The sequence below is a fragment of the Podarcis filfolensis genome, assembly GCF_964270895.1.
Source record: "Podarcis filfolensis genome assembly, chromosome: 7".
Lineage (NCBI taxonomy): Eukaryota > Metazoa > Chordata > Lepidosauria > Squamata > Lacertidae > Podarcis > Podarcis filfolensis.
In genome coordinates, this window is record NC_139603.1 from 14874860 (window position 1) to 14883800 (window position 8941).

The 8941-nt window shown below is 41.8% G+C and overlaps 1 long non-coding RNA gene across 1 annotated transcript; it reads left to right on the forward strand.

Moving 5' to 3' along the window:
• Positions 1-1435: 1435 nt before the first annotated feature.
• On the forward strand, positions 1436-8488 carry LOC310766892. The gene is made up of 3 exons (XR_014550505.1): positions 1436-1593; positions 3116-3187; positions 8202-8488. It is a non-coding gene; the product is annotated as an uncharacterized lncRNA (long non-coding RNA).
• Positions 8489-8941: the final 453 nt, after the last annotated feature.

Genomic DNA, 8941 nt, shown 5'->3' on the forward strand with positions numbered 1-8941 from the left:
AGCCCTCTAAATGAATGCAAGAACCTTAAATCTGGCCTGGTAGCATATGGACAGCCAGTGCAAGCTTTTAAGCATGGATGTTATTCACTGGTGGCAATCTGCCTCCACCAACAGTCTAGCTATAGCATTGTTCACCAGCTGGCACTTCTGGACCAAGCCCAAGAGTAGCCCCTCAGAGAACACATTGCAATGTTGTTGCTAATGTGTTGATTTATCTGCTCTGCTTTTATTTGTTTCACAATTTACTGTGGAATTTAGAACGGTGTTACTTTTTTTTTTAAAATGTTGTTAGGTGGCTTGGTAATCTTCGAGTAAGCGGTGGGGTATGAACATTTTAATCAGTGAATTTAAAATAAACACAACTTCATTTCTGCATCATTCCTGTATTATTATCTCCACTTGCTATATAAAGTGTGATACTGTTATGAGGTGTGGTTTTTTTTTGAGGGGGGGGAGAGTAGGCTGTATGCCAAGACCCTTCTAATGTCTGCCTGCCTTTCATTCTTGGATTAGCCAAGCTAGCTTCCTCCTGAGGTGATGGGCCATTAATGGAACAAAACAAAATGGCTTTTTTCAGCCGGAACTCTCCGGAACTCAGTTCCAGCGCCTCTCAGGTGGGCACCACTGTCATTATAAGAGAACAAGGGAGCTGATCATGGTGAGTTCTGGCACCTATTTTTCTAGAAAAATAGCACTAGAACAAATGAAAGAGCTTTGCGTGGGAAGTCAAATGGCTGAGGCTTCTTCGCTCAACTTGGAATAGTTAGAAGGACAAGGGCAGAGAGTTGAGAGCAGAGAGCTGGAGAGAAGTGAGCCAGAAGCCAGGAGCAAGCTAGAAGCGAGAGAGTGGGAGCAATGTTTGAATCCAAGGCTGTGGCTATGGGGGAAGCAAGGCCTTCTTGGGGTGTTAATGCTGTGAACCCATCCATCATAGGCTCAGGTTGATTATATGTGTAAATAAGCCATATATCATAAAGACACCACAGTCTCTGCTGTGCCTCATTCCAAAAGGAAGTACGAACCCTGAGTAAGTGCCTGGAGCCTTGCATTGCTCGAAGACTGGGGTGGTGTGCAACAGTACTCTTAAACCTGCTCCTCTCTCTCTCTCTGCTTTAAGGGCAAGCCTTGTGCTTTAAGAGAATGGGCTGCATACCCATTTGCTAATACAGTGCTTTTAAGTCTACAGGTCTACGAAGCCAGTGTAATCTTAGAGTGTGGAAGGGCCTGATTGCAATGGTTGGATAGTGTTCTTGAAGCTACCAGCATGAGTTTGACTAAACTGCGGGAGGCAGTGGAAGACGGAAGTGCCTGGCGTGCTCTGGTCCATGGGGTCACGAAGAGTCGGACACGACTAAACAACTAAACAACAACAAATTGCAATGGATGATGGATGATTTCAGTGAAGTCACAGATGGGGAAGGAAAAATGACCTTCTTCCTCCCTAGTTGCAGGATAAGTTGAACTCTTCAAGTATAGATAAAAGATTATTGTTCTTGATTAAATGTCTGCATAAAAACACTGTGCTGAAAGTGTGTTGCTCTACAAATGGGCAGCTCACAGGATCCTTACCAGCCACAAAGGGAGTTGAGCAAGGTTGTATCCTAGCTCCCGCATTGCTTAATTTATATATAAATGATACTGTACAGAGTTTAACATCTCTGGAGTATCATGCCCCTAAATTGGCCACAAATGCCATCTCTATATTATTTTATGCTGATGATGTAGTACTACTAGAATAGCTGGCTGTGAATTACAAGAAAACTAAAGTCACGCTTGTGACCGCCCACATTGAAGATGGCTCCCACTGTCCCAGCCAGACTTGAGAAAAGCCTTTTGGTTGCAATAAAAAACTCTAATTGAGATGGTGGGGGGGTGTATTTGAGGGTTGCAACTGGGGCAGTAAGGGTTAACCCTTCTATTCCTCAGCTGAGACCATTTGGTGACTGCCTCTTCCTCACTCAAATTAGGTTTTTGTGTGTGTGGTGGTGGGACCCTTCTCTTCATTCCAAAAGAATTGTTACATAGTGTTTGTGGAGATCTTCCTGAAGATGGCAGCTGATTAACTTCAAGCTCTTTCCAATTGGTCTAGAAAAAAGCAAAACAAAATATTTTATTTGAACCTCATCAAGGAGTGTGAGGAGCATGAGTATGCATGGATGTGGGGTGTGTGTGTGGTATGAGCATGTATGCAAATGGCTGCCATATGTGTGCAGCATGTGTTTGTATAGGGAACCAAGCAGAGGGCCTTCTCGGTAGTAGCACCCGCCCTGTGGAACACTGTCCCATCAGATGTCAAAGAGATAAACAACTACCTGACATTCAGAAGACATCTGAAGGCAGCCCTGTTTAGGGAAGTTTTTAATGTGTGACATTTTAATGTATTTTTAATCTTTGTTGGAAGCCGCCCAGAGTGGCTGGGGAAACCCAACCAGATGGGCAGGGTACAAATAAATTGTTGTTGTTGTTGTTGTACTGTGCTGCCCAGGACTGTTTTTCAGGCTTGGGAATATACACATGAGCCCCAAAAGACTGCTGACCCCCCTGCTTTAGAAACATACAACATTCACCATATTTGCTTTAGCATATTTTTCTGAATGCTAGAAGGATTTGTTTTCTTTCTTTCCAATTCTTACTACCATGCACTTCATGTGACTGTTCCAGAGTAAACAGTTTCAGGGCTTTGGCTATAAAATTAACAGAGCAGTCCTCAGCACATTTACTTGAATGTAAACCCCATTGGCTGTGATAGCATTTACTTCCTCGGATGGAGGAACGAACTGTTCGTGCTGCATTGTATACTGAGGCGATAATTGTAAAGTGCAAAAATACGGGAAAACAGACACTGTATAATTACAGACAACATGTCACGCGAGAGACAGTAGGTTCCATGGAAAAGTTCACCCTTTTTAAGAAAGTAATATAATTCTATGGCTTGCAAGGGCTGAATTGCTTCCATGGAGATGAACAGACGTTTTGCTATAATCTTCAAGGAGGTTTTCCAAGAAATCTCAACAACTATTTTCTTTCAAAAAGGTCAACTGGAAGGTTGCATTCAATAGTAATTAAGTGTCAGTCATCCATCTGGAAATAGTAATGACCTACAACATTTTTACAGGTAGATGGGAAAGCAGAATTCTGATGTTCAAACACGTAGAAGAATTTAGTCAGAAGCGGAAACTTTCTCAAGGTGAATTTTAGTATGAGATTGAGTGCCCTTTTCTTCACACCACTCTTTTCATTTCGCATATCCTGTTCATTTCATCCTCTAGTTTCTTCTTGGAATCCATTCATTTTCAGGGAGAGACATAGAGCATGTTCATTACAGTGGAAGCAAAGTTGGGTCCTTGGTTTTTATGATTTTGGGAGATAGATCATTTCTGTAGCCTTAAAATAAATGCGTGGCTGGTCTGGGATTAAAATCAGGGTTTCCATGGTGGGATAATTCCCAGACTAAATCAGATTATCAAACAGTTGAAGTCAAACAAGTAGGGTTGGATGCAGACATGTGTAAGAAGAATTCTGCTCACTCAGTGAGTGGTATAAACCACTTAGCTTCTTGGGCTTGCCGATCTGAAGGTCGGCGGTTCGAATCCCCACAACAGGGTGAGCTCCTGTTGCTCTGTCCCAGCTCCTGCCAAACTAGCAGTTCGAAAGCACACCAGTGCAAGTAGATAAATAGGTACCACTGCTTCTGTGAGCTCTGGCTTCCATCACGGTGTCCCGTTGCACCAGAAGCTGTTTAGTCATGCTGGCCACATGACCAGGAAAGCTGTCTGTGGACAAACACCAGCTTCCTTGGCCTGAAAGTGAGATGAGCGCCACACCCCATAATTGCCTTTGACTGGACTTAACCGTCCAGGGGCCCTTTACTTTACCTTACCTTTTATTTTCTGCCCAGTTCTTCCCACTGCAGATCCTGAGAAATCCTGAAAGGCATGCTTAATAGTTGGGGGACTTTCTTGAATGACTTTGGAGGGGGCATCAGTGGAAGGGGAAAATTAGTGGAAATGGGAGGGTACTTTGCATTTTCAATCCCACTTCTTTAAACAGCCTTATAAGGAAAGGCTATTACTTTTATGCCCAGATTATGATTTATCAGAGACAAATAGTTGGCTGCTGTTGGGATAGAATCCCTTTGGTCTGATTCACACAGGCAGTTCTTCAGATACAGCGGTGCCTTGGTTCTCAAATGCCTTGGTTCTCAAACGCCGGAAACCTGGAAGTAACTGTTCCAGTATTTTAACATTTTTCGGAAGCCGAACGTCCAATGCAGCTGTCGGCTATTGTTTCCAGGACCCCTGCACCAATCAGAAGCTGTGCCTTGGTTTTTGAACATTTCGGAAGTAAAATGGACTTCTGGAATGTATTAAGTTGGACGCTTTTGTTTTTGCTATTTATTTTGAGTTTTTTGTTTTTGAGGCTTTTTTGGTTAATTTGTTTTTGTGACTGTGTGGAACCCAGTTCAGCTACAATACTGTCTTATTTATTTTATAGTACATTTCATTAATTATTGCTTTCATTTTATGGATCCATGGTCTCACTAGATAGTAAAATTCATGTTAAACTGCTGTTTTAGGGGTTGTTTTTAAAAGTCTGGAACGGATTAATCCGTTTTGCATTACTGTCTATGGGAAAGCGCACCTTGGTTTTGGAACGCTTTGGTTTTGGAACGGACTTGTGGAACGGATTAAGTTTGAGAACCAAGGTACCTCTGTATTTTTTAAGGAATTGAGAGCCCCACAAGCCTGACTTAACTGAATTGGTGTTTGCAATGTAGCTGTAGTTGTTTTCCCCCCTTTCAGCATAACTGGCCAATAGTTCAACCCCAAATGTTGAGCAGATTGTCTTCCTTTTTTCTTTCTTTCAGAACTTGGCAATATAGAAAGGGACATTTCCCCCATTATCTCAGCTATGGCGGATGAGTAGAAAATAAGCATGGTGTGATAATCCTGATTGAAAGTCAGGGTCAACTCGGTTATTGCCTTGCCTTTTTTTTTTTTTTTTAATCAAGAGAAATAATAGAGTTTGGTATCCGTCATTCTGAGATTACATCATGAAATCATAAAAAAAATATTCAAGGAGGAAGCAAAAATAATTAAAAAGGATCAAAATAGGTCATCTCGCAGGACAAATTAAAGAAATTAATACTGTATGTGCAGGTTTCAGAAAGTGGACTGGCAAAGCTCCTTCAATTTCCCACAGTCGTTTGAAATACGGAGATGTAAAAGATTTATTTACGGTGGTTGAAATTATAATGGGAATATCAGACCAAAATTTCTTGAAGGAGGAAAAAAAGAGGGGGACAGAAATAGCTTCTGTATTGTGGAACAGGGTAAACATGGGTGGCCTCCTTCTGTGTGTGCACACTAAGCAGGCCAGCAAATACCCTCTTGGTCTTCATTTTGGATTGGATGTTTCTGTTCGCTGTGAATAACATTTCACGGAAGAAATGAGGGAGCATAATTGCATGGCTAGAGGGTAGGATGAATATAACTTCTTCACTGTAACGATGGAGAGTGGAAGCGTATACTTTGAAATGGAAATTAAATCCTTTGACTGACAAGTTCTCATGCATACTGTTTGTGCTATGTGACTCCCAGTCACGTGATTCCACCTCCTCTCACATGTGGCTGATGTGAAAAAAATGTGTGCTGTGTGTCAGATTTCTGGTCGATCTTCCGGTCTTCTGGAAGGGGCCTTGGTGATCATGCTACAATTGACAAATGTCACCTTAAAGTTAAAGGTAAAAGGACCCCTGACCATTAGGTCCAGTCGTGACTGATTCTGGGGTTGCGGCGCTCATCTCGCTTTATTGGCCGAGGGAGCCGGCGTACAGCTTCTGGGTCATGTGGCCAGCATGACTAAGCCGCTTCTGGTGAAACCAGAGCAGCGCACGGAAACGCTGTTCACCTTTCCACTGGAGCGGTACCTATTTATCGACTTGCATTTTGATGTGCTTTCGAACTGCTAGGTTGGCAGGAGCAGGGACCGCAATGGGAGCTCACCCCGTCGTGGGGATTCGAACCGCCGACCTTCTGATCGGCAAGCCCTAGGCTCTGTGGTTTAACCCTCAGCGCCACCCGCGTCCACCTTACGCCATCCCAAAAGAGAGCCTTCTCAGTAGCTGCACACCACTCTCTGGAATGTCCTCCCAAGTGCTGTTTATGAGGAAGAAACTGTCATTGAAATTCTACTCAGTAGTGATCCAGAGCAGAACTCCAATGTATAGTTAGCAGAGTAAAAACTTAAACACGTTGCAGGATTCCCAAGAAACAGACCAGAGGCAATTAATATTTCATCTAGCAGAGCTTTAATGCTGGTGAAGGCAGATGAGCAATACATTCAGGACTGGCACTGTCCATAAGAAATCCAGTTGCAGCAGACTTAACTTAAACTTACAATAACTTATAATAAGTCTAAAACCTTAACACTAAGCATACTATGTACAGAACACCACATCAGAAGGAAAAGAGTCAGAAAGAGTGAAATCCAGGCTCCTTCTGGCCTTACTTTTATAGTCAGCATGACCTTGACAGAAAGAGATAAGAGAACCCTCAGCTTCTCTGAAGGAATAACCCAAACATCATGAACCTGCTTCCTTGCTTCTTTCACACAGAGAAGCTTCCAGAACCCACTTGAATTAAGTAGAATAGGAAATATCTCTACACAGCAGATCAATACTTTCTGCACTAAGAAATGCAAACTGACAGAAAACTGCAAACTTTTCACCCCTTCCTATTTATTTTATTAATTTATTTATTGTTGAACACAGACACACAGACATAACCCCCCCCCCCTTTCAGCAATACTTCCAGAGTGGTTGACAAGAGGAAGAGAACATACAAAAAGTCAGAATAAAATATTTATTTCAAAACCTTAGAATTTTTTATAATTTTTAAAACCCTGGTAAACAGAAACGTTTTTGTGCGGCACCAAAAGGATAACTAAGTTCATACCAGGAAGGCCTCATTGGGGAAGGAAGTTGTAGCCCTATGGCAGCAACACCAATTGATGTTTCTACAATTATACATTTTTAAAATGAATGTATACCTGAAGGAGTATCTTCACTTCCATCATCCAGACACTGAGATCCAGCTCCAAGGGCCTTCTGGTGGTTCCCTCACTGCGAGAAGTGAGGATACAGGGAACCAGGCAGAGGGCCTTCTTTGTAGTGGCACCTGCCGTGTGGAACGCCCTCCCATCAGATGTCAGACAGATAAATAACTATCTGACTTTTAGAAGACATCTGAAGGCAGCCCCATACAATGAAGCTTTTAATGGTTAATGCTTTATTGTGTTTTTAATATTTTGTTGGGAGCCTCCCAGAGTGCCTGGGGCAACCCAGTCAGATGGGTGGTATATAATAATAATAATAATAATAATAATAATAATAATAATAATAACCCCTTCCTATTTTAATTTTCTGTGCTGTTTATATTACAACCTAGGAGGGCAAGGACATGAAAACTCATATATGATATAACTGCTTCAGATCCTAATAAAGGGAAAGGGACCCCTGATCATTAGGTCCAGTTGTGACCGACTCTGGGGTTGCGGTGCTCATCTCGCTTTGTTGGCTGAGGGAGCCGGCGTACAGCTTCCGGGTCATGTGGCCAGCATGACTAAGCCGCTTCTGGCGAACCAGAGCAGTGCATGGAAACACCGTTTACCTTCCCACTGGAGTGGTACCTATTTATCTACTTGCACTTTGACGTGCTTTCGAACTGCTAGGTTGGCAGGAGCAGGGACCGAGCAACGGGAGCTCACCCCATCGCGGGGATTCGAACTGCCAAACTTCTGATCGGCAAGTCCTAGGCTCTGTGGTTTAACCCACAGCGCCACCCGCGTCCCTTAGATCCTAATATTTCAGATCCTAATATTTTATAGCATTTGTTTTATTATAATTCTGAAAGACAGAATAAGTCAATTATTGTCTCTTTCTACAAATTTATCAAGTATAAAACTGCTGAGATTGGATAAAAGGGTGAGTAATCACTGATTTTTCTAGCTATGGCAGTCTCTGTTGACTGGTTCACACATGAATGTCCCTTGCTTTGTTTCTGTACAGTTGAGGCCCTGAAGATGGGCATTTGTATTAATTCCAGTGAAAAATAATGCACTAAAGGAGATGACAGGTGATTAATTTAACTTATTAATTTATTGTATTTCTTTTTTCTTTTCTTTTCTTTTCTTTTTTGTAGAATGGTAGAATATGTGGAGATGGCAAAGCTGACGGGGAAGGTCCGGAATCGGCGAGACGAACCGTTTCAGAAGGACTGGAGCAAATTTATATTTTATATGAAAGAAAATTGTAAACATTTGAAAACATTTGTAGGTTTGAATTGAAATGCCTTGTAATGTGAAAATAAGGAACCGATTTACATATAAAGAGGTGATTATTTTTTTAAAAGAAGGTAAAAAAAGTGGCTATAGAAATGCGAAGAATTTACTAAAAGATTTTGGGAAGTTAGAAAGAGGGAGGGAAGGAAGTCGATGCTCTGTTTGAGCAATGCTTTATGTTATAGATTTGTGTAATGAAATGTAATTAAATATGGAAAACTCAATAAAAATCATTATAAAAATAAAAATAAATTTATTGTATTTCTAATCTGTCCTGCACCAACTGGTCACTGGACAGAAGTACAATAACAACACATCAATAAAACAATAGCATAATAAGTATTAATTAAAGAATAATGGAAAGATCCTTAGATACTCAAGATCAACTTCTTCACACATCACATATGGAGCTCACCATCACAGGATGCAACGATGGCCACCAACTTAGATTGCCTTAAAAGAGACTTAGACAAATTCATGGAGGAGAGGGATATCAATGAAGACTATGCGCTACCTCCATCAGGCAAGGCCTTCTTCCACCTGCCTTTCCCCACCCCCCGTCCCTGGGTCTCCTCATAAGGAAGATGTGCCTGGAGGAAGT